We start from the raw sequence: 26,712 nt of genomic DNA, 5'->3' as shown, positions 1-26,712 counted from the left end.
ACATTTAGATACTATTTCAAGAAGAGTCAATAAACTCATCATAGATACCAGGATTTAAATTTTGTACCTACGCCAGACGGGCGTTTCGTCTACAAAAGACTCATCAGTGACGCTCGAATCCCAAAAAGTTTCAAAGGCCAAATAAAGTACGAAGTTGAAGAGCATTGAGACCAAAATTCCTAAAAGTTTTGCCAAATACAGCCAAGGCAATCTATTCCTGAGGTAGAAAAGCCTTAGTATTTCAAAAATTAAGAATGACTCTTACTGTGTTTCTTAATAACAACAATGATTACGTTGTGCAAAGTGCCCTAAGTTTAAATTTTGAAGACGATATGTCTTTTTATTATTTGCATGCAAGTATTTCTCTAGTGCGTTGATAAAGTCTATAACACAGCAATTTGAAAACAATAATATAAAGAAAACAACAAATCATTATATCCTAGCAAAAACTTTCACTTCAGCTACATGGAGATATTCCGTTCTCCTCATCATAAGTTTTACATATCTCCCTGGTAAGACTCCGCTACAGTTGAATACCAGATGATCTCCTGTATGACTTGGCCCAGCATAGTGTGCACATAATTTCATAACATTGTGGTATGGTCCAATTTAAACATCTAAATCACGAAGACGTTCTCCTACAAAACAATTAGAATTGAACATTAATGATGTACTTGTATTATAATTCTCTATACTTGTGAACTTTGGATTAATTGGCCTTGTTTACCAAGAACCGTGGATGTACAAAAGCGTACATTAGTCAATAGGTCAGACTAGCTCAACATGACCGTATTTTGAAAGGTGATTAACAGACAACTAGTATATTTCTCGATTTAGTCAGTTGTGTTACTCAACGTCAGCATGTAATGTCTATATTGGAGGTACGTTCAAGGTTAATATAACACATGAAGTAATATGAAATAAAAAGCAATTTTTTTTTATCTAGGATCGAACAAATTCGCAAGGAAATGTATATAATTATGTGATTGTTCTCTAAAAATATTTCGCATGAAAGCATCTGAAATTTTGAGACTTTCAAATTGAAGTTAACTGCATATACTAGCACAAATATATTCTAAGACTTGTAAAATATTAACTAGTGTTTCTTGATATTTATTTTCAATGGCCTATATTGCTTAGGTTATCTTACAGTGACACGCCTTGGATTACAAGAAATTATACTGGGGATAATTCTCTGTCGGGCAAAAATGTTAGTTCAAGATCATGAAGATACATTGCAATTCTTAACTATTTCATTGTTTCTTTAATACTACTAAACCAAAAAAGATTTTTAGGAAAATGACTTACCACAACAGTTTAGCCGATTATAAATTTCGCATCGTTCTATGTTATATATCTTGCCAAGATCTACTACCCAAAATGGAAAATGTTGCTTGTTTGTATGTTGAATTGTACCTAGACGTCCGTCAACAGCAAGTTTAGAAGGACATGAAGTGTCCCATGTTGAACTTTGATATGTACGTTTCCCTTGAGCCACTTCAAGCAGTCTTTTTTCTGGTTTTGAATCTAAAAATTAAGAATATCATTCTGATGTACATGTTATTTTGGATAGATAAGAAGGAACCTTAGTTTACCGATGTTAAAATCACATAAATCTATACAACTCCTTCTATACATGCATCGTCCACTTGTAATTATAGTATCTGTATTTTTATTATTATTTGTATTTTTATTTTGTATTGCACGTCCACTTGTAATTGAAGTATTTGTATTGTTATCCATCTGATGAGTTAAGCCTCTTTCAACTGATTTTCATAGTTCGTTCTTATGTTGTACTGTTACACCACTGTCCCAGATTAGGGGGAGGGTTGGGATCCCGCTAACATGTTTAACCCCTCCACATTCTGTATGTATGTGCCTGTCCCAAGTCAGGAGCCTGTAATTCAGTGGTTGTCGTTTGTTTATGTGTTACATATTTGTTTTTCGTTCATTTTTTGTACATAAATTAGGTCGTTAGTTTTCTCGTTTGAATTGTTTTACATTGTCATTTCGGGACCTTTTATAGCTGACTGTGCGGTATGGGCTTTGCTCATTGTTGAAGGCCGTACGGTGACCTAAAGTTGTTAATATCTGTGTCATTTGATCTCTTGTGGAGAGTTGTCTCATTGGCAATCATACCACATCTTCTTTTTTATATCATCCACATGAACTGAATATTAGTCTTTAGCGGTAATTTTGATCTGAACACCATCTGAAAAGTCTGAACACAACATTATTTAGTTGTTCAGTCTTTTAGTCATTTTCACACTTATCCACTGCAGTATATTCAATACTGTTCAGACAATTCGCTTGCAGTCAATTTAGCACTGTTCAGTTGCTTTTCAGATAATTCAATATGATGTTGATACGTACAGGTAAATTACAACGACTGAACGATCTGAACATAGTATGAACAGATCTCATTTGACTGCAAAATTAAAATGGGAATAATCATAAGCAACTAGATAAAGATTACATGCAGTAGCTGGGGAGTGTAAATGTTATTCAATTCTCTCACAATAATTATGTAAATTCTCACGGATGCAAGAAAGTCATAAATCTGAGATATGATAGTGTGAGGCAGCTACTCATAATCAGTTATCAAAACATTACGATGTCTTTATATTCAAACTCAAATTGTGATGGTGATCGTAATACTTTCATAATGTTATTTTTATTTGTTATTTCTCATAACCCTACTGAAGGAGTTTTTGTATTACAACCTTTTATCGTTTATATCATTTGCTGTTCTTGTGTGATGTATTTTTTTTTATAATTCTGTTATAAAAGCGTGCTGCGTAAATATGAAATAATATTTATGTTGCAAAATATTAAAAGCGGATTTAATCATAATGAACTAAATAATGATAAGTGTTTATTTTTTCTGTTTAAAATGCTTAACAGATTATCCAAAAAATACTAAAAGTGAAATTTGTCTGATCAATATGTTGAATTTATATCATCTGAATGAATATGTTTTAGCCACTTGACCTATGCCACACACGAAGACTCATACAAGTATCATAGTGTCCCGGTGAAGGCAACAAATATGATGTCAATCGTGCCCCGTGCGACATGATCTTAAAAAAAATAAGCCCTACCTTTCAAGAATTTTAGAATATCTTCCAGCATTTTAAAATTACGTTTTATGCTTTCGGTATTTTTTTTCAGTTTCTTAGTGTTGTCTTTCAATATGGCCGAAATGTTTTCCAATGCCTCTGTGTTATGATTAAGGCCCAATTCCAATCGACTATACATTTCCTTGCCAACAACTTCTCCGATAGTCAATAATTCTTTTACAAACAAAAAGGTTGCCAAAATATGACACAATCCTGATTTCTCATGAACATGTTTTTGCTACAGTTCTTACAGGACTCCAAAGTAAAAATTCAGGCGGACTTTTCCTAAACGAATGATTGAAATTACACAACAACTGAATCGGATAGACACGCAATTAGTAAATTCTATAGTGACAAACTGTTCATATATTGATTAAGTACAGTGATACTATATACATGGTATAAGTTTAACAAGAGTTGCAAATATACTTGAAATGTGTGTTCAATTTTAAATGATTCCATTTATTCGGGTTTAATTTCTGCATTTTTCATGCCAAATATGTTGTAAATGAAAGGCCAGTAAAAATTACTTTTACTTTGCACCATGGTAAAATTAACTTACACATATCACCCTTACGTTAGTTGTAAGAACTGCCGGCATTACTTTTTCTAAATTATCGTTTGATACAAAATCAATTTCAAAATCTTGTATGTTAATAAAAAATGGAAAAAGGCGAAAAAAAACAAGGGGAGATACAAAACTCAAAGTTGAAGAAAACTGTCAACCCAATAAAGCAGAAATAAGACCAGAATTGTTTTTCATTTGACACGTATGACTAATTTCAAATACTGTTGATAGTTGGTGTTGCTTAAAACTTAGCGTGTCCTTTGGTCTTACTTGTGGAGTTCAATGACAACCTAGTAAGTTTCCGGGCAAATTAGGGTTTAGAATTAAAATATCATATTCAGAGAAGTCTATTATTGAAGACAAAATAATGTACTTATTTTGTTTTATTATGTAGTTGGGTTATTGATTTTCACCACATTATGTTTTGGTCATATTTGCATTACCGATACATTAACATGGAAGTGAAATGATAGGGTATGATAATAGCTATCCTTTGTTATTTAAATGGTATTTATCCTTGTACAATTATATAAATTCCGGCAAAAGTCATAAATCAGGGATTTGATAGGGTAAGGCTGCTGTTCTTATACAATTAACAAAAATATTAGGGGTACAATAAGAATAAAATTGCTAACCTAACACACACTTTGTGTTGGACACTATATATGTGAAGAATGTTCTGTGCAGGACTGAAGTGAAGTAAGTTTACATTAAATTGTAGTTTTCCCTTAAATGTAAAAGTTTCTTCAAAGCCTTAATCAATAATGGTATAGCACCAACTTAAATATAGTATTACTGATGTCTAATCTAGAAGATGTATACTAATAGATTTAATATCCTGTCTAACATTCGAACCTGGTATTATCTTACCTGCTCCCCGTAATCCAAACCTCAACTTCGAAATAGAATGTTTGTATTTAAAATTAAATCAAAACTCAACAAAGTGTATAACACATAATAGCAATTATCGCTAATTCACGAAATTTTCCTTTGATCTTACTGACTGATAATTTCCTTTCTCAGCACAGTAGAGTGATATGAAAAATTATCGCTAGAAACTAAGGGCGCACGTGCTGTTGTCAATGAAATTAACAACGTCGTCAAAGGTAAAATAGCGATAAACAGATTATCATTGGTCATCTCAACTCGATTGCTTTTCTCACTTTGGCCGTACCGACTCAAGCGAGAAAATCATTCTCGTTGAGATGACCAACGATAATCTATAAGTATTGTCATAATTTTATTTTAAAATCAAAATATTCCTTTACATAACATAAAAAAAACCATAGGAACTCGTTTGAAATCATGTCAAATTATACAAATTCAATACCTTTTTGAACGAAGAATCTTATCTAACAGCACTGATAATGAATATGTTCTGTCAATTCCTTTATTTTCAAATCGCAATCACTTTAATTTTGTGATGAAGGTATATCGAACGTTCTAAACTGATCACATCAACTTGACATTTAGGAACCAGGATGAATGGACATCGTGCTTACTTTATACTATGCTTATTTCTATTTTCTTATAAATACAATTAGAACACACCCGCGAAATCGCGGGCATTTCGGGCGTGATTGAAAGTATGTAAACTGTTGTAGGATGAATTTTTGTAAAAGATCTTATGACTGGAAAATTTCAGGAAAGGTATCTAAAGAATCTTAAACATGAACTGATGTCAATATAACATTTTGAATTTTTCACCTGTTCAAAATATTGGATGTAAATCTAAAGAATGTCAACGCAAGGGTCAACTATTTGTAGTAACATGAATTACAATTTGTTAGGAGGCGAGTTGCTTTATCACCATTCAGTTTGTTTCAGTGTGCAGAGGACAGCATAATCGATATGATAACCTTTTCAATTTCAGTCACTCCAAATGGATTCCACTAATGAAATCAGATTATTATGTGATATTTGCAAATAAGATTGGAATTATGAATAGAGCCATAATAAAATTCTCAAAAACAATGCGATTTGTGCAAAAAAACGTCATATAAGCTTCAGACTTAATAAGGTTTTGACTTTTTAGAAAGCTTATTAATTCTAATATGGGGTGCTTATTACGTCAAATGAATAGGGCCATAATAAAATACTCAATAAACCACAACCACTATAAATCGACGACGTCACAATGCGATTTGTGCACAAAAACGCCGTATTTCACTGAATTGGCGTCAGAGTATTCAGTGGGAAACTTTACCATATTAGAATCAAAATAATTCATGCATTCCATAGATTTATTTTCATTTTCACATGGCCTGGGTCGTTTTATGCGCTAATTTTATCCCTTGCTTACACTCGGGTTAAATTCCAATATAACGACCCAGGCCATGTGAAATTTTTTAACAAATCTATGGCTTGCATGAATTATTTCTTAAATAAAACATGAGTATATACCGGTTCCAGGGGTCCCAAGAAATCGGATTTTTATCACTTCCAGGGACGGAAGGAATGTTTGATACCGGTTCCTTTAGCTCAAGTACCTAAAACGTTGTATCTAATCAAGTTAGGAATAAAGGGTTGTTTTGTAAATTTACCAAAATTCTGTGTATATCAAACAGTCCTAAACGGAAGTCTTGTCTATGACATAAAAGTCCGTCCGATGACGGAAACCATATCCGGACGCCTTTATTTTCGTTTTCCTCCCAAATAGCCCAAACGGAATAATCTTAAGCGAGGATGAAAAATGCGACTATACATGGTACCTATAGGACACAGAGGCATGATGATTAATTTATTGTGGAAGAAAGAGAAGCGACACACAAAATGAGGTCTTCTCATTTAATAGTATAGATAGCATATAAAACCTTTTATTACATATAAGGATATATCTTGATTGATGTGTACTGCTTAACGTCAAGCTGCTTATATAAACTGTATATGAAGGACGATAAATGTTATTGTTGTTTGAAGATACCCTAATGTGTACCTTTCTTGCACGCCAAGTCTATTTATTGACGTGCAAAATGTAACAGTCCACAGAAAGACATGTTGATCTGCTTGGAGTGCTCTATGAACCAATCAATATATAGACTAAGACTTTATTTCTAGATAGTAATTTTCCCAGATATGGGACGACACTTTGCGTTTTAAATATCATCGGTCAATCGAAACATGATCATATGTATGCAACGCAATAACTGTCTTGTTTGGGAAATTTGATAAAATGGTATGAATATATAATGATGTATTCTGTCGTTCTATTATCATATGTTGTAGGTATTGAACTATATGTCGTGGTTCCATTATTGTATGTTATTGTTCTGTTATTATATGCTGTGGTTCTATAATTATATGCTGTTGGTCTATAATTATATAATGTGTGCATTTAGTTATATGTTTTGGTTCCATTATTATATTTTATCTAATTATAATCATGTAAACATGTTCTAGGGGTAAGCAAGTCATCCCCAATCTAGGTGCACGTACAGAGCAAAGTAGACTTTATGCGGAAGAATGTGAAACTTTACTATATAAGTTACGCTTGGAAACACAAAACATTCAGACTTTATTACTAGAATGTAAAAGAAGCCTATAAACTTCGTTGAAAAAAAACACATTCAGAAGGAATTAACATCTTACTGATAATTTATTTCAATAAGAAAAAAATTCAAGATAACAAACACATTCTTTTAATAGACAAAGGCAGACATTAGAAGATTCCTAGACATCGGATACTGTGGCTATTTAAAAATTATAACAATAAACCAAGTTATGAGGATGTCCTTAAAAACTTGTTAACGGGATCAACAGTTCCAACAGTTTCCTTCCAAGCAGCAACCCCTTTTCAAGGTAACTATGGTTGGAAACGCACGTCCTGGAATATCGTATAAGCTCGGAGATGTATACTTTATATGCAGGTGCAGCTACATTTTGCCGCAAAGAAATAGGAAGTTTGCTATGGAAAAAAATTAATAATCTCTTTTGTCGTAAAGTTTAGTTTTTTTCACCGAACGGTCGTCGGTGATTTCTAGATGGAAGTCAAGATATGAAGCATACTTAACTCTGCGTGTGGTATCGTTTATTTCAAATTCATTGATATAGATACGATCAACAAAGTAAAAAAAAACCGTATTATTTATTAATCAGTGAAAATACATTATCATTATATGATGAATTGGGTTTATAAAATAATGCCGTCCAATACTTAATTGGTAGTTGTACTTCACAGTAGATTTCATACAGTAACGACATAAACGGTTCACGATCTTGTTAAATGCCCTAAATCAATTATGTATAGAATTCAATCAAGAGAAAAAACATACGGAACCATTTAGTTCTGTTAAAACGAGTGAGTTGGAGTTCTTCAAAAATAATTATTAAGCGCAATGATAAAAAAACAAAAGCGGAATTACAACTCTTTTCAATGGGTCATCAAGACAAAATGACAGATTTACAGTACAATAAATAAATTTGACAGCTTTATAAATAATACTACCGCAAAATTTTCTGAGTTAAAATTGTCTATTCCAACATTTTGACATTCTTTCTGAAACCTTGATCTATAACATTTCATCGGGGAAAGTGATTAAAATATTGACCTGTCTCCTTCTACCACATCGTCAATAATAAACACGTACAAAACAAAGCTGTGTAGTTGTACAGATCGTATGCACTATTAAATCCAACAGGAGTTTGTAGCTGTCTAATGTCTACCAATTGAATATGAAAAACCTTATGGCATAGGTATTAATAATCATACCACATCTTCTTATTTTTTCTACTTAAAGACAACACGGGAAATCATACCGAGGACCTATTTTATTTCAAAATATGATATATATTGTCCTTCACCGTGTGTCCTTCAACGACAATTGTTTTGTTTTGGGCAATACTATTTTCAATCTGAAGTTGAATATACTGCTGAAATTGACACTAATAAATATTTTGACCACAATTATGTGTTAAACAAACAATTTTTCAATAAATGACTGCAACATAAAGATCTTGAGTAGTAACATTCTATCTATCTAAGTCTGTGAGGTTAACGTATCGCAGTCATTGTGATATTATAGGATGAATCACATTTGTTCTGGAGATTTTTGATGTGGATTTTCGAAACATAAAATACTCTAGATTGTATACTTAATATATTTTAGAAAATGATTGAAAACATTTATGCTCGTCTGGCCAGTTAGTTGTCTTGATTTCATCAGCGTCCTAACAGTCAATAATAACATTAACGGTACATATTTTATTGCACCAGATGCACATTACGACAATTAATCTATCTTCAGTAATGCGTGAGGCCAAAATATTCAAAAGTCCAAAACCAGATACAAGTGCAGATAAGACTTAAAAAGACCAAAGGTAAAACCGAACCCGGACAAGGAATCCGGGGTTTGCATGAGGTAAATACATTATTTGATTTAAGATCATTTCGACATTTTATAACAGCAAATTTAAAATAAAACTATCCGTATTTTCACGCCACTGATTTCTGTACTGATGATATCCTGTAGGACTAACAGTCATTAGTTAAAACACTTTCTTTCTACAGTATAAGTACATACTTATAAGATCAATCTGAAGAGGATCTAAGAATGTATCAATTTCAAGTCTTAGTCCACTCGAGTCACTACTGCTTCGTAATATTGATACAAAGCGGGAAAAATACACAATACTACTAAATAAAATACTAATAACTTAATTGAAATTTTAATTATGTGCAAATCCTAAATTGACACTCTACGGATAATCATCAATGATCCTTTCAAAGAATAGTTTGCTCCTTTCCAAGCACGCCAGTAAACGATTCGATGTTCCGCGTGTCTTCAGGAAATACTGGTCATTCAGATCAGCTGTTACACATTTATTGAACCACCAGGCCCCGGGATAATCTGTAGCACAGTGACCAATGAAGTAATCGTTATCAATATCCTTTGTTGAGAAACTATGGCCGTTGCGATGTTCCATGCTGTTACCTGAAATACAAATACGCTATCAAAAATTGACCCTACTAACATGCTAACGAATCATGAGTAACGATATCAAGTTTATTGTACTAAGTCTACAATCATTTCCTGAAATTTTATATTTTCTGTCCCCAAAAAGTAGGTATATTTGGGATCCGGCATAGAATGTGGATGTTCTGGAAATACCGGTTACAAGATATCAAGGAAAGAAAACAGCAAAGAATAGCGCAGGTGTTTTCTAAAAATCGTTTAGAATACCTTTCCAGTCTTATTTCTCTCATTTTTTTAAAAGAACATTATAATAGTTTTACAATAAATGTTATATATTTCATACAAAATTTGTTTCATCGCAATGATTGTCTCTCGGTTATGCTGGTTGAGGTTTCTCGCCAAAGGATATGACCCGTTCAGTAGTCAGCACTGTGTTAACATGAAATATCATTGATATGGTCATCTATATAACTTTTATTTTTTTGAAATACTATGATTTTTCTACGCCAGGTATAAATTACCTTAGCTGTATTTGGCAAAACCTTTCGGAATTTTGTGTCCTCAATGGTCTTCAACTTCGTACTTTATTTTGCCTATTTAATTGTTTTGATTCAAGTGTCACTAATGGGTCTTTTGTAGACGAAACGCGCGTCTGGCCTACACAATTTTAATCCTTGTATCTATGATAAGTTTATTTACAACCATGTTTACATCGAAATCAATTAAATCGATTCTCATTTCATAGTTTTCTTGTGATGTTAAAGAGTGCAAATTCTCGTTGCCTAAAAATAACAAAATATGAAATAAAAATGTGGGATGATTGCCAATGAGACAAACACCAAACAGAGACGTAATTACGTGAATGTGTATGTAAGCAACTATGTTTTATAGTACGGCCTTAGCGCTTTTCTGAATTTTCCTTCATCAGGAATGTTCAAACCCAAACATGTAAAAGTCAGGGATGTATATACAGAATACATATATAGAAGTATCCAATCAATCAGCAAAAGCGATACCGTATAAGAAAGCGAAACAAGGCCACGACATGATAAAATGTAGAACGTTTCGAACTAGAAAACCAACGGCCTCATTTATGTTAAAACAATAAAAGACAACAAATACGACAGGAAGCAAACCAACTACAACAATTGAAGTACAACTCCTGACGTTTTACAGGCATATACAGAATGTGGCAGGGTCAAACAAGTTTGGGAGCGCATAACCACCACCCTTACCTGGAACATTGGTGTAACAGCACAATGTTAGAGCAAACTGTAAAAATCAGTTTGAAAGTGCTATACTCATTAGATTGACACGAAGCAAAACAAATTAAACAAAAAGACAAAACGTGTTGATCTAAGGGTACTTGCATATATTGAAAGCTTAAATCCTAAAAGCTAATATCCCTGCTTAGTTTCCGACTTTTTACTTAGTGACGTCAATAAATCAATTTACAGAAACTAAAAAATGACCTGATTTAAAAAAAAAAAGACATGTGATTTAACTTAACTGATGGTTATGATAATAGTAAAATACATTTTAATCATGTGCAAAATAACCGAGGCAAAACTCATGCTTAGGGTTCCCAAATCCTGATTTGTAGTCATTCCATCCGCGGTAAAAACAACATAGCCATTTTCTCTTCTTTGAAAAACATGTAAAAATATATATGACAATTTAATACGAGGAGCAGTGCAATACAAAATTTGGTAAGAGGTTCGGTAACCAAAAGTTTAGGGTGTTTAAGTAAGAATATGTGAGAACTTCTATCCTATCAATATCAGAATACATCTTGTTCTCTGAAATGTAGCATCACCAAAAAAACTCATGCGAAACGTTTGAATATTGGCATCAAATTACTTTTCTAACAATCCACAAATTAGTGGTATGATTTCTATGTTAACATGATGATACGGTATCGTTTTGGCGTTCAATGTTTCAGCTGTAGTTATTATACCTCACCGTGTATTTTTTTTATTATATACTTATTAAATACATGTAAATTGTATATGTAATACGATCAATACACTCGTTCTGTATCAGCCATCCGTGATGATATCGATATCAGTCATGGCATAGATTTAATACCCATGGTTATAAAGGCTTTATCACATCCTTAACCTCTATGACGTCACGTCATCGACATCAGTCACTATTGCAAAAGCTTTATCAAACCCCTTATCTGTATGAAGTCACGTCATATGAAAAAACATCTACTTGAGATATATTATAAAGTGTAAATGATATGGCTTTTTCAATATCACACACCGTATCAACCCTCGACCAATATAATCCATCGAGCAGAGCTCTTGGGATTATATTTGTGTCTCGGGTTGATACGGATGTGATATTGAAAAAGCCATATAATATTCTCTATTTATAGAATTATAGATGAATAAATTTACTATTTTTAGAAAACTGTCTATTAATTGGGTTAGCAATATTTACTGGAAGCAAATATTTTCCCGTAAGAAGACTATTTACTAGATATTAATTAGTTTAAAAAAATACTTACTGGAAGCAAACATTTTCTCGTAACTTATGATAATAAAACACTTACTTATTGGCTATTCGGACAATAGCAAGTTTATTGCCTCATAGGTAATAAATTAAAGTATATTATTTGATGAGTATAATATCATAGGAACACCGATTTTGATCACGAATGGTGTCATCAGTGAAGAGACGAAACAGTTATTGCAGACCTTTCTGAGTTAGCCCTGGTGTCGCTCAATCTTTACTTTTGAAAGTAGTTTCTTGTGTACTGTTAAAGGTGTTTATTTTTTCGTGTTTCTTTTCGGCCTTGTACTTACCTGACTTATCTGTTTTTCTTCTTTTTTTTTATTTGTTCCCTTAGTTCATTTATTACCACTCTGTTTTTAAACAATTTTAAGGTAAACCAAGATTGATCAATCTATTCCGAAAGTATAATACTTTCTTTGTTTAACAAAAAAGGACAAATGACAAAAACAAAAATCTAAAAAGTGAGGATAATTGAGTTCTTACACCATGTAAATACATAAATCTACGCTCATCAACATGATATGTGCATTATAAACTTAAAGGCCTAGTGTTCTGAAACATACCAAATGTTACATGTTATATTTATTTAATATTTACTTATACATGTTATAGGAAGAGGAATTGGAAAGCTAAATAATCGAAAATATAAATATCGTTAAAGTTATTTACTGTAAATAAAAACAATACTGCTGTCTAAAATAACATATATGGCATACATTTTAATTTCTAAACTGAAATAAATTACTCTATACCACGACCTCTATTAGGAATGCTCTAGTACAAAACCCAAAATATACTTTGCTCCAAATGTATCTAGCTATAATTGCTGCACTATTAGTTCGTCTTATTTGGTTCGAAATAAATTAGCAAAATTCTATTTAAAAGAACCAGGAAAATGCTATTTAAAATTAAAATTCACTCTGTTGTATAGTGGAACATATTTAAAAAAAAAAGAAAAGCAAAAATTAAAGTCTTTTGAAATTAAATTTTTTGTGATTTATAATTGGTGAATATTATTACCATGGCAAGTTGACGGCTGTGTGAAATAATCCTTTGCCTGTGCCCATGCTTCGTTGCCATATAAACATATCCCTAAAAATAAAACATTAAGTAAAAACATCTATATTTGATTGTACTTACACCTATATTATGAAGGTCTAAATAAGATTTATATAATGGAAAACACTAGTAATGGGCATACAAAATAAAGAATAGAGGAAAATGGACCAAGCAAATAAAGAATAATGTGGAACTTGTATATAAAGAATGGAGAATAGTGAGTAAAAAAAGACTAAAGAAAAATGGCCTGAAAACATTCTCAAATCAGGATTCCTATTTAATAGTTTAAAATGAGTTTGCAATAGATTTTCTGTAACTGCTAATACTCCAAGATCGCTACATTCACATTGGGACCTAGTGGGGGCTTCTTTTTGACTCGTAGTCATGGAATTACGAGGTTCATGTTCTAGTCTAACAAAGTCGGTGGGAACAGTGGGTATATTTATTTTATCTCGGAAAGGGAGACGTGATGAGCTTGATTGATTGAATAATTGTTTAGTTAAAGCCGACTAGTGTACAACTCTTAATATTTTAATTAGACGGACACCTCTAAAATTCTAGTATCTATCATTTTATTCAATTTGATAGCATTAAGGCCAAACCCTTCCTTGAATTGGTTAACTTTTTATGGGTATTTTTCACCGCATCGTTTTATCCTAAAAGGGGAAGTTCGAAAATGTATTGAAACACTAAAGAATTTAAATTTTCACATGGAGATACCGCGATATTTATGTATTTATATTGTCTTTGTCTATTAAATATGAAACTTGATTCTTGGTTATTTGTTATATGAGCAAATACATTGCTTGGCAAAATCGTCACATCTGGTCATTCCTAAGTTTCTTATACCTGTCATTTATTGAATTTATTGTTTCTTTTTATTGTCAATATGCTGTCAGAAGTCCTGGAGCGAAAGCACAGGCCGAACCCTCTCTACCAGTAACGTAAACGGCTGAGCTAGCGGGGTATAACGTCATGAGACAAAATTATGAAAGGAAAATCGGTTTACACACGAAAACCCGTTTACGTTGCAATATGTTGACCTTTGAAAAAAATTGTAGTGCATATGAACTTTCCATTCTAGGATATGATTTTTTCCAAAACTTCATTGTAAAAGTGGTACAGTTTTAGCCGTAAAAGGAGTTCCTATGGGAAATTGCATTGTCAATATTTACAGAAATGCAACCTATAGGGGTCTAAATACAGCACAAACAACATTTTTGAAAAGACCAAAAAAGTGAAAAAGTATATTTTAACAAAACGCATTTGACTAGCAGGTCGAACAACGGATGTTCTTAAACCCTGCTGACATATATATATATATATTATATATATATATGTATATACAAGTCTAAATTGAAAACAACGTTCAAACCTATGATTGCGTTAGATAAAAACAGCATTTTTTATACGTGTGCATGCAGAACAAATTTCTTGGTAGAGGGGTCTAAATACAGCACAAACAACATTTTCCAAAAGAACAAAAAAGTAAAAAAGTATATTTTAACATATAACAGTCTCCGGGACAAGTTTGCACTTCCGCTGAGTGCAAAAGTTGTCACCTTAATTTTTGGAGTAAAGTCAAAATAAAGTTGATAACTTGGTTGGTATTGGTTCCCTGATATTTGTCCTAAAAAAATTTGGCTCTAGCACCACTGTTGAAAAAGTTATGCTCCTTTTTTCAACAATTTCCTCAGAGGAAAAGTAGTTTTCCTCAAGGGAAATCAAATTTCCCTGAAGGAAAAAGATTTTTCCTTAAGGGAAATTGTATTTTCCTCAAGGGAAAAAGATTTCCCTTAGGGAATTTGCTGCATTAATATTTCCTTTGAGGAAATTCTATTTCCTGTGAGGAAATTTGCGGCTTCAAATTTTCCTTTGAGGAAATTCTATTTCCTCTGAGGAAATTTGAGGCTTCAAATTTTCCTCTGAGGAAATACTTTTTCCTGTGAAGAAATTTGCGGCTTCAAATTTTCCTTTGAGGAAATACTTTTTCCTGTGAGGAAATTTTGTCAACAGCAATTTCCTGTGAGGAAATTTTTGACAAACACTTTTCCTTGAGGGAAAATTCAAGACCACAAATTTCCTCTAAGGAAAACATTGTTCTCCAAATTTCCTCTATGGAAATTTCTCTTATTCAATTTTCCTCTATGAAAATTTCATAACAGTAAAAACAGTATGAATATAATTTTTCCTGAGACTGAATAATTGATACAAAAGATAATTAAAACTTTAATAAAATGTTCACTGATGAGTAACATGACATACAAAAACAATAGGCTAACTGTTTGAGACAATACAATAATAAGCAAAACGCTATGAATATCATACTATTTGTGATGTTATTAATATTGTGCGCATATTTGCGGATTAAATAAAATAACCACTTTTCATGTTAATTTAACTTTTCTGCTGCGTACAATTATTCAATCCCCTACAAAACAGTTCATTGCATTATTAATTCCATCCACCAGACATCTTCCTTCAATTGGTAGAGAATACATTTTTGCAATTTGTTCTTCAAACATCTTCCTCTATATAGTTGATATGACAGAGCTATGTACATGAATGGATAAAGCAGGTGTTTATTTCGAAAAAAAAATACTATTTTTTCTACATTTCTCCCTAATCCTTCAGGGCAGGTTGTTGCAATTACACAATTGTGTTCTTGTGCATCTATGATTGTACTCCATTTTGTTTACAGCCATTTTGAAGAAATTTCCTATTTTCTTTTTCCAGGTAAGCACACATTTCATTTCACATTAATCCAATTAGCACACAATGTAGAAAAGTATTAACCTTAAGTTTCCTCTTCTGTATTGATCTGTTGATGATCATGAAAACCAAGAAGTCTCTGCACCTATAAATACACAAAATATAAATTGAGAAAAAAACAGCAATATGAAATAAGCTTATTTTATCATGTTTAATATGAACATTTTGAGAAACTTAAATTTGATATTCCTACTAATCATGATTATGAGTTCTGTTATTTCAGTGCTTTGTGTCCACAACTTAATATCAGTCGTTTTAGTGCCTAACAGTGATAATGAGTTGAGCCACTTGCAACAGTTTTTACAGTTTGTTCATATGTTGTGCTATTTGAACCACTGTCCTAGATTATGGTTAGATGGAGTGCTCACAGACATGATTTTTTTATTACTTTTTATTGGCTTTGAACTAATTTGGATTGTTTAAATCTTTTCATGTTGGGGTCTTTATTGGCTGACTTATAAGGTATGGGTTTTCTCATTATCGAAGGCCGTCATTGGTCTTTAATTGCTTGCATCCACTTCATTGAACTCTGGTGGATAGATAACTCATTTACCATACCACATCTTCTTATTTTTATAATAGTCATCATTCAAGGGCAATCACTTTTATTATATAGAAGTGGTCTTACCATTTAGGCCTTGTTGTCTTCTGTTTATCTTGTTTTGCCGATCATTTCTACTGTACAGTTGTAATTGTTTATATTTTTCTTTATCTTCTATATATTTCTTGCCCTAAACTTAAAAAAGGTAAAAACTATAATTTAATGACAGTCACTATAACTATTATTATACATCAGTATGTGTTTTTCTATATACCATGATATAAAAAAGAATGAAATATTTGTGCTATTTCATTTCACAGACTATTTGCCAGTCAACAGTTTCAAAGACATAACCACGGTCAATAGTTTAACAAACAAACATTCCCGTACTTTTTCATCGTGTTCATACTAATTTTTCAATGGACAACAATGACGTGATTAACTATTCTTCTATGATTTGTGTGCTTGACAACATTAAACTCTGAAATATTGTTAACAGTATAATCTGTATGTGTCTGTCGTCAAAATTTCAAATTAATATATTACTTACAGAAGCAATTAAAACAAGAGGCTCACAAAATGAATGTGGTCTAAGAACTTAAAAATTTCTAATTTACCTATTCAAACCGTATCATTATTATTTGCTTTTATATATAAATCAGAAATAACCAATTTAAAATGGAAAATTTTAAAGAAAACAAAAGGAAAAAAAGGAAAAAAAATCCCCCCAAATTTTTTGAACCCACTTATGATTCATCACCCCCAAACTCAATCCCAGCCTTCCCTATGTGGTACGGTACTTGCAGTACAATTTCAGAGAGATCCATACACTTGAACACAAAGTTATTGTCTGGAAACAAGAAAAATGCTTGTTTTTTGGCCCCTTTTTGGCCCCAAATTCCTAAACGTTTAGGGCAATTACCCCCAAACTCAATCCCAGCTTTCCCCCTGTGATATGGAACCTTGTAGTACAATTTCATAAAGATCCATACACTTACACACAAAATATTGTCCTAAAACTAGCAAAATGCTTGTTTTTTGCCCCTTTTTTGCCCCTAATTCCTAAAATTTTAAGGCAATTACCCCCAAAATCAATCCCAGCCTTCCCTTTGTGGTATGGTACCTTGCAGTACAATTTCAGAGAGATCCATACACTTGAACACAAGTTATTGTCTGGAAACTAGAAAAATGCTTATTTTTGGCCCCTTATTCCTAAACATTTTGGGCAATTACCCCCAAAATCAATTCCAGCTTTCCCTTTGTGATATGGAACCTTGTAGTACAATTTCAGAAAGATCCATACACTTACACACAAGTTATTGTCATGAAACTAGAAAAATGCTTGTTTTTTACCCCTTTTTTTTGGCCCCTAATTCCTAAAATTTTGAGGCAATTACCCCCAAAATCAATCCCAGCATTCCCTTTGTGATATGGAATCTTGTGGTACAATGTCAGAGAGATCCATACACTAACACACAAGTTATGTCCGGAAGTTACAAAAATGCTTATTTTTGGCCCCTAATTCCTTAACTGTTGGTACCATAACCCCCAAAATCAATCCCAACCTTCCTTTTGTGGTATTGAACCTTAAGGTAAAATTTCATCGAGATCCATTAACTTCAACTAAAGTTAGAGTGTGAAAACCAATGTGTCTTTAGACGACGATGACGCCGCCAACTTCAACGTCATACCAATATTTTGACCACAAAATAAAAACTGCAGTTTCCTTAAAATTACCAATCTAGTGGCAGCAACCCAACAATGGATTGTTAGATTCATCTGAAAATTTAATGGCTGATAGAACTTGACATAATGAACAATTTTACCTCACATTAGATTTGCTCTAAATGCTTTAGTGTTTGAGATATAATCCAAAAACTGCATTTTACCCCTATGTTCTATTTTTAGACATGGCAGCCATGTTTATTGATGAAACAGAAAATAAAACACAAGCTTTATTCTAAATACCCTAAGGATCATTCAGCCTCAGTTTGGTTGGAACTGGTTCAGTAGTTTCAGAGGAGAAGATTTTTTAAAGTTAGAAAACATGATAAACAAATTGTGTAAAATTGTCGTTAAAGTGCAATAACTCCTTAAGAGGTCCCTTGACAATTTTGGTTATGAAACTTATCTGTAGATTTTACTTTGCTGAACATTTTTGCTGTTTACAGTTTATCTTTATCATTAATAATATTAAAGATAATAACCAAAAACTGCAAATATTTCTTGAAATTACCAATTAAGTGACAGCAACCCAACAATCATGACAATGGGTTATTACATTCATCAGAAAATTTCAGGGCTGATAGAACTTTGAATACCTAATGAACAATTAACTCTGTGTCAGATTTGCTCTAAATGCTTTGGGTTTTGAGATAAAAGCCAAAAACTGCATTTACCCCTATGTTCATATTTAGCCATGACAACCATGTAACAAAACACAAACTTTATTGTAAATACCCTAAAGATCATTCAGCTTAAGTTTAGTAGGAATTGGTTCAGTAGAGGAGAAGATGTATGAAATAGTTAACACCAGACGGACGCTAATGGTTGACAAAAAAAAAAAAACAGAGGACGACGGACGCCAAGTAATGGCAAAATCGCACTGTTCCTTCGGAACGATGAGCAAAAAGGCAAATTTAAAAAATTGCGCTGGCTCTATCCAAAAGAGATTTTAACAGTGTAGTGTACTACTTTTGGGACAGGACATATTAACATAATAGAAAAATCTATAAGCTATAACTCAAAATATGGACAATTTTATGTTTAAAGGGTCTTTAATTTAGTTTGACAACTTCACAGACATACTAATATTTGACCTTTTCAAACTATACCAAATCACTACTTAGGCCCCAAAAAATATATGTCTGTTTAAGGTTACATACTTTAAAAAAAAAAAGGCTAGATAGGTCGGTATTTCCATTTTATTTTATTTTTTCATTTAATTTTTTGCGACATGATTTTGAGTCATGACGTTTCGTCTTGTCGTGGTCTGAGTTGATCCTTGGCCAATTTTACCCGTTATTTTAATGATTGGATTATTTCCCTTGGTTATTGGTTGGGGAAAAAATGGCGGCAAAGTGTTTATTTCATCACATGAGTCACGAATTTCCTTATAACAGCTGTCATATTCACGATTGTGAACATTGGGATGTATCAGGCAATTGATTTATATTGTTGGCAACACAAACTTCATTTTTGACACGAGTTCAGTTAATTTTTGCTTTTACGACGGAAATAAAATGACTTAGGGTCGGCGCTCAAAAGGACGGTCGGTTGGGTAACCGTAAACAGACATATATTTTTGTTTGGCCTTAAGGATGTTCGCTACTCCGTTTCAAAATAACAAGCTTTTTAAAAGACTATGAATAAAGGAACTAAAAAAACAGAAAAAATGAAGGGTCCGTGTGCTTGTTTTTAAGATATAAGCCATTAAAAATTTGGCGGGAAGTGATTCTCTCTAGATTTTTCATACACTTAACACTGGCACCTTTTTCTTTCAAAAGCTATGGAAAAATAACAAGGATTTTATAAGATTTTCAAATATGGCTTTTTAAACTATGTAATAAAAATATGAAAAGAAAAGTAGGGGTTTGCGGGCAAAATTTTTTAATGGCACTGCATGGATAAAACCAGAGGATTCCGAATATCTGGTAAAAATGTTATTCATCCGCAATAAATTTGGAAGGAGTATGAAAATAATTTGCAAGTTATACACTATATCCACACTAGAGACCTAATAGAGTAGAAATACTAATTTTAATCAAACTTGGCATGAACTAAGATTAGAGAATTATAAGACAGTTTACCTAGTTTCATGGCAATAGCATATATACATTAAAGACTATAAGTTTGAACTTTGGGTGTTAATTTTTTGCCGTTTAAAGTCTAACGTTTAACTATCAAAATTTGGGCCTACATAATTTAAATATTGCAAAAAATTGCTTTTTAAATGTCTTTATAACTATTTATATATAATTGTGTATGTCACATGTATGTACATAATGTATTTTAATGTAAAGCAGCTCAATACTCATTTGCTGTCTCAGATTTATTTCAATTCTTCAAAAGTCGAATTTATATGAGCCTATGCCTAAAATTAGAGATTTCAAAATTAAGGGGGGGGGGGGGGGGGGGGGGGGAGCGGCTAATATAAAAATTCTTCATGTATATTTAAAAAAATATTTGTATTTCAAAAGGAAAGAAAGTTACTTATCTGCTTATAGCATACCACATGAGTAGAACAAGGTCCCATTAGGCCATGGAAGACTGAATAACATTTAAGGTCAATATATAGGCAGTAATACATTTTTACATGTATATGAAAAGGCATACACATAAGCTAGAGGAAATAAAAAAGTGTTTCTTTTTGGTAATTTGTAGGCTAAGGTGACATCATACAAGAAGTATGAGTGATTCTCAAACTAAAATAAAATAATTTCATCCCCCTACTTCATCAATGTTCATTGTACTTACTTTTTATGCATAAAAAATATAAATAAATAAATTTTAAAGTAATACATGGTGACTCCACACTAGGAAATCTTTTTGTAAAAAATGAAAATCAATGGATGATAACTGTGTACTTGAACTAACAATTAAGATTTCACATGCTGAAATGTCTCGTCAGTCCAATCTCAATCAGTGAAATAAACTATTGTTTGGTTTTTTTTATCATATGGAAGTAGTCCAAATAATTATGACGCATTGCAAGGCTTTTTTTTCTCTCTCTGACGCCGTAGGAAGGAGAAGTGAGTTGACATAACATGTATGTTATCATGCAAAATCAACAGTAATGAGTATACCTTTGATTGTCATCGTCACTGCAAATGGATCATTATTACTAGGGGGAATGGAACCAATAAATTGATCGGATCCGATATGAAGTTCCCAGTAACGGAGAACCTCTAACTTTGAGGTAATATTATTAGTGTCGGTGGTCTCACAAATGAATCAGGGTGAATTGCAGGTACATTTATTCATTATCTCGCAGTTATTTACGGTTAATTAGCTGTATATATCCCAAAACAGGTGCTCGGAGCTAGTACTAGTCTATGACTTTTAAGTAACAATTATATTTATATTCACAATCAGTGGCGGATCGAAGGGGGATGGGATCCGGGGGTTTGATTCCCCTTTTTTGTGAACGATCATTGCATTTAATCAGAGACATATATGTCTCTGATTTAATGGAGACATATATTTCAGTGGCGGATCCAGAACTTTTTGTAAAAGGGGGGGGGGGGGGGGGGCGCTGACTGATCTAAGGGGGGCCCGCTCCAGTCATGCTTCAGTGATTCACTATATAATCAACCAAATTTTTCCCACCAAAGGGGGGGCCCAGCCCCCCTCCCCTTGGGTCTGCCTATGTATTAAACCCCCTTTATCCTGGCTAGAATCGCCCCTGATATTACATGTAAATCAAGTCCCGGGTTAATTACTGTTCGCATAATAGCATAACGATAATCACAAAGAGTGTGGTAATTTTAAAAAGGACGAGGATTTATAAATATACAATTCTTGAAGAGGGGGAGAGTGCACTTCACGATGATCGAAAAAAAAGTGCCTTGCATGTTATTTTCATCATCTTGTCTGAAACAGTCTGAATAATGAGCTTCAAGGCGAAGCGCGAAAATAAGTCATGTGAAATACTAACGTTGTACGGACAAACCCTTAAATCTCTCAATGTTATGTCAAATTAATTATAGCGAGGAAAAGTAAATTTAATTTAATATCAAAACTAAATATTTGTTATATTTCGCTCCTGATTTCTCAAGAAATCATAGAATCAATCAATGTATAAATTTCAATTATGCATGTCTGTGTGAGATCCATTTCATGTGACCAAGGATTTCTATAAAATCCTTGATGGGTCCTTTATATATATATGTCTCTGATACAGTTTTCTATTTTCCTCGGAAAAAAATTTTAAAAATATATAATCTTTTGGGAAATAATCCGATTTTGTTGAATTATTTCCTTTCATAATTATGATAAATCCTTTTAGTTCTTCAATTTTAAATTAAAATAAATATTTCATTTTGATCTAACGACAAACTTTTAAAATTGTAGTGGCATGGTCAGTCAACTGATTAGTTGCATGGCTGATTACCAGTTAACTGGTGACCCAGTAATTTTCCATATGACAGTGGCGTGTACCCTTGGGGTGTGTATAACTTATTTTGAATACCTTAATTTTCTGGGGAACATCCTGTCCACGTGTAATACTTAGTATATATTGCAACAGATGACATTAAACAAATTTTCTTTGTAGCATCGGTGTCCATTTCATCAAGGATTTGTATAGTGTACACTATACAAATCCTTGATTTCATGTTCAACCACTCAAAATTTTCACAAAAAAGATAATATAATAAAATCATTAAAAAAAAAGATTAAAAAAACACTAGCAAATAAACTTCGCAATGAGTAAACGGGGATTTGTGTTTTAAAGGGTTTATTTCCAGTGAATATATTTTATACTAGATAACTAGACCTGAGATAACTTTTTTTTTTGTAATATATATAGTATTATTTTCATATCATTCTCAAATCTCGATCATCTTAAATAAAGATGTATAAAAAATAATTTTGTTATAACTCATAAATATATGGTTAATCATAATTGTTACAAATTATAAAATGGTAAGTCAATGCCCGATGTGCCGCCGTCTGTTGCAAAACAACGATTTAATCTTTTAAATGAAAGACGTGCACTGCCTTCATCGGAATAGAGGAAAGTCCACCTAGTGTACATTAAAGAGTATCCGTTTGTTATGCTGAAAAAAAAAGAGATCATCATAAACTTTTTAGCAGACCTTCTCGTGTAAAAAAACCAAACTTTTAACTGAATTAAACAAAAAATTATCAAACAAAACTCATTAGAAAACTCATAGTAACATTTTGTTTAGACCTGAGATAACGTATAGTAAGATTATTTATATAGAACAATAAAAAAAAAAATGTCCAATCTGATACACGTACCTATAATCTGGGACTATTATACTAACTATATTTTTTTAGTATAATAGTCCCAGCTATAATGTACAAAATTTTGAACAGCTTCAAATATATGGCCTTATCATTGGTAATATATCATATTTGTATCAGTTATTGCTGAACGTGTAATCAAATTAAAATGAAGAAATAGGCTCGAAACCGCATTTTTTAACGATATTTTTTTCAATCCCAAAATAGATAATAGATATGCAGATTAATTAAAGTCCCGATGAGAAGATTCACTTTCTTTTCTACCGAAGTAAATATATTAACAAAGATTTAGGATATCAATAAATTATTAAATTCAACAATTTATTAAATTTGAACATGTGAACCAAACAACGAAAAAAAATAAACGGGAAATTGGCTATACCTTTTTGGTATTAGCCATGAAGCCATGTATGTACCAGCCATTTTAACTTATTATTTTCTTAACCTTTAAAGAATACATTTTAAAATGAACTACTTTATTTATAGTAGTTCAAGAAAAATATATATATATATTAAAAAGTTTTAAATTTTGTCCATGCTGTGCATAAAATAGGAAAAAAAAATAAGACTGAAAATGCACCAAATATTTATATTCAATATGAATATTCACATTTTGTCTATTACAACAATTTTTGAACAACTTGTTGTTGTAATAGACAAAATGTGAATATTCATATTGAATATAAATATTCGGTGCATTTTCAGTCTTATTTTTTTCCTATATATATTATATGGCCTTCCAAATACCGTTTCGATCCCTAACATCACTGAAGAGACATTAAATGTCGAAATCCGGATATGGTGTACAAATTTTTGCACCTCATGTTTGCGGTATACCATCTTTTCCGTAAGTTTATTGTTTTCTGTTTGGTATTTAATTAATATGTAAGATCCATTTTTTACATCTGGTGATCAATTTATTTGGCAATAGCCAATGGCAGTCAGCAGGGTTTAAGAACATCAGTTGTTCGACCTGTTAGTCAAATGCGTTTTGTTAAAATATACTTTTTCACTTTTTGGTCTTTTGGAAAATGTTGTTTGTGCTGTATTTAGACCCCTCTACCAAGAAATTTGTTTTACATGCACACGTATAAAAATTGCGGTTTTTATCCAACGCAATCTTAGGTTTGAACGTTGTTTTCAATTTAGACGTGTATATATATATATTAGATAACTCTTTCCTTTATATTCAATGGAACAAGAAGCGAATTCGTTAGCGAACTAGAGTAACTATAGAAATAGCGTCGTTACAGGTCTTCTTCTGACCGGCAATAAATCCTTAGCAGTAATGATAGTGGAACGTCCATTGGGTTGTGCTCAGACACGTCCGAATGGGGACGCTGAATCCTTGCAACAACTCTTCAAGTGGACTATAAGTAACCTGGTATAAGGCCAATTTTTTGTCCATCCTTTTTCGTTGGCAGTCGAAATTTTCCGACCGTATCACGGGCGGTCTCAATTACAATACCTACATGTACCTATCATATATTATTCGGTACGTCAGACACACCCGACATTAATCAACCAAAAACTCAATATTTTACAGTAGGGAATGAATATCTCTGTTTTTAAGATATTTTTTTCTTTGGAAACTAACAGACTAATTTTCAAATAGTTTTTTTCTTGAACCATTATTTATGAAAACGAATTGTAAACAAAAGTTATTCTCAAATATTAATAATGATCAATGATTGTAAAGAAAAAAATCCATCATAGTAGTTTGTTAATTTACTGGCTCCATGGTGTTAAACATGTCACCTTTCTTTTACAAATAACTGATTAAAAATATGAAGCCTTTACTGTAAAATAAATCATTCTAATAAAAATAAATTCATCCAGATTTTTCTCTCATAACCTTTCAACAGTTATTGTAAACTAATTTATTCGAACTATAATAGTCCTATGACTTGCTGTCCGTTTACCAATATTTATACTTTATAAAATGTTTTCATATTCAATGATCATTAACTTCATGTTTTGCGAATACTTATAAGGGGGTAATTATTATAGTCAGTAATAGCTAACAATTTATCTAAAGAAAACGAGATGCTATATTCAAATTCTGAGATATGAATCTAGTTCTTTAAAAAAAAATTCTCCACAACAAAAATTCTACACTTTCATTTATCTGGGTCTGTTTGTCTCCGCTTCGAAGCCGCCATCCCGTACCAGACATATTTATTCGTTTGGCAATATACAATCATGTAAGCAATATACAACAGGCAGTAGATCTGAATTTGTAAATTGTTATTTTGGATTTTACCTGATTAGGACGTGTCTCGTTGAATTTTCTAATAAACTTACACACACATAATCTGACTTTTAATCGTAATGTTATGAGATCTATAAGAACATAGAGCTACTGTATAGGCCTAGTTGCATGCAAGTCTTTACAAATTATATATTTTGGTATGCTATAGTTGTTTTTATAGACTATTTGTCATTTGGTCGTTTTTTGTTGTTGTTTTTTTAGTTTTTGACATGGCGTTGACTCGAGTTTGATATATTATGCATCTTTTGTGCTGTATATCTATATGTGTAAGAGCTCGTTCATTTTTTGAAGGAGTGTCAATGTTGTTATTTGTTATCTTTATTAAGATGGTTAAAATGGTTGTTTTATGTTGTTTATTGTGCGATTTATTATGAACCACCATTCACGTACGTGCCTAATTGGCTGGCTAGTAGGTATTGAACAGTTAACCTTAACCAAAATAAATAAAAAAAGACTTGGCCTAACAAAGCAAAACTCGACAAATGATAATGTATTGTTTATAATTAAAGAGCTACCCAATTTTTTTCTTGATAGAGGGTGATGGTGAGTTTGTAAGAACAATTCCAAAAGAATTATGTGACCTACATGCAAAAGTTATTAAACTGAACAAACTGACCGGACCATCTGATCATGCACTGTGACTGTTCTCCGATCGCAAAACAATTAAATTGGCTTAAATAAACGTGCGATATAGATTTCAGTTTCCACATGCAATTATACGTATTATCGGAATTGCTTTTATCAGAAACATTCGCAACCAGAGGGTTAAGGAAACCAAATAAATGTTCACTTTGAAAAATTGATTACAACAAGACATAAAAATAACGACCAAAAGTATGTTAGAGCAAGGTTAACTTTGATTAAAATACACCTGTGACGTAAATCTTTTGTTCAAACTCTCGATTATTTTTCAGGAATGGAGAGTTATTTTCTATTGTTCGTCTTCATTCATCCGG

At 32.2% G+C, this 26,712-nt stretch overlaps 1 long non-coding RNA gene and 1 pseudogene across 2 annotated transcripts; both read right to left on the bottom strand.

Annotated features, from left to right (window-relative positions):
* Positions 1-9,368: 9,368 nt before the first annotated feature.
* On the bottom strand, positions 9,369-11,646 carry LOC127706545 (ficolin-2-like; annotated as a pseudogene).
* A 3,751-nt stretch (positions 11,647-15,397) lies between these two features.
* LOC127706226 (uncharacterized) lies at positions 15,398-21,466 on the bottom strand. 2 transcript variants are annotated; one of them, XR_007984330.1, is made up of 3 exons: positions 21,300-21,466; positions 16,582-16,689; positions 15,398-16,038 (listed from the first exon to the last, which is right to left on the bottom strand). It is a non-coding gene; the product is annotated as an uncharacterized LOC127706226 (long non-coding RNA). The 2 variants fall into 2 exon arrangements; XR_007984331.1 differs by having other exon boundaries at positions 16,582-16,684.
* Between the last annotated feature and the right edge of the window lie 5,246 nt (positions 21,467-26,712).

The sequence above is a fragment of the Mytilus californianus genome, unplaced genomic scaffold (genome assembly GCF_021869535.1).
Source record: "Mytilus californianus isolate M0D057914Y unplaced genomic scaffold, xbMytCali1.0.p SCAF_6, whole genome shotgun sequence".
Classification (NCBI taxonomy): domain Eukaryota; kingdom Metazoa; phylum Mollusca; class Bivalvia; order Mytilida; family Mytilidae; genus Mytilus; species Mytilus californianus.
Note: the sequence above shows the minus strand (reverse complement) of the source record. Positions and strands in the feature narration are given on the sequence as shown.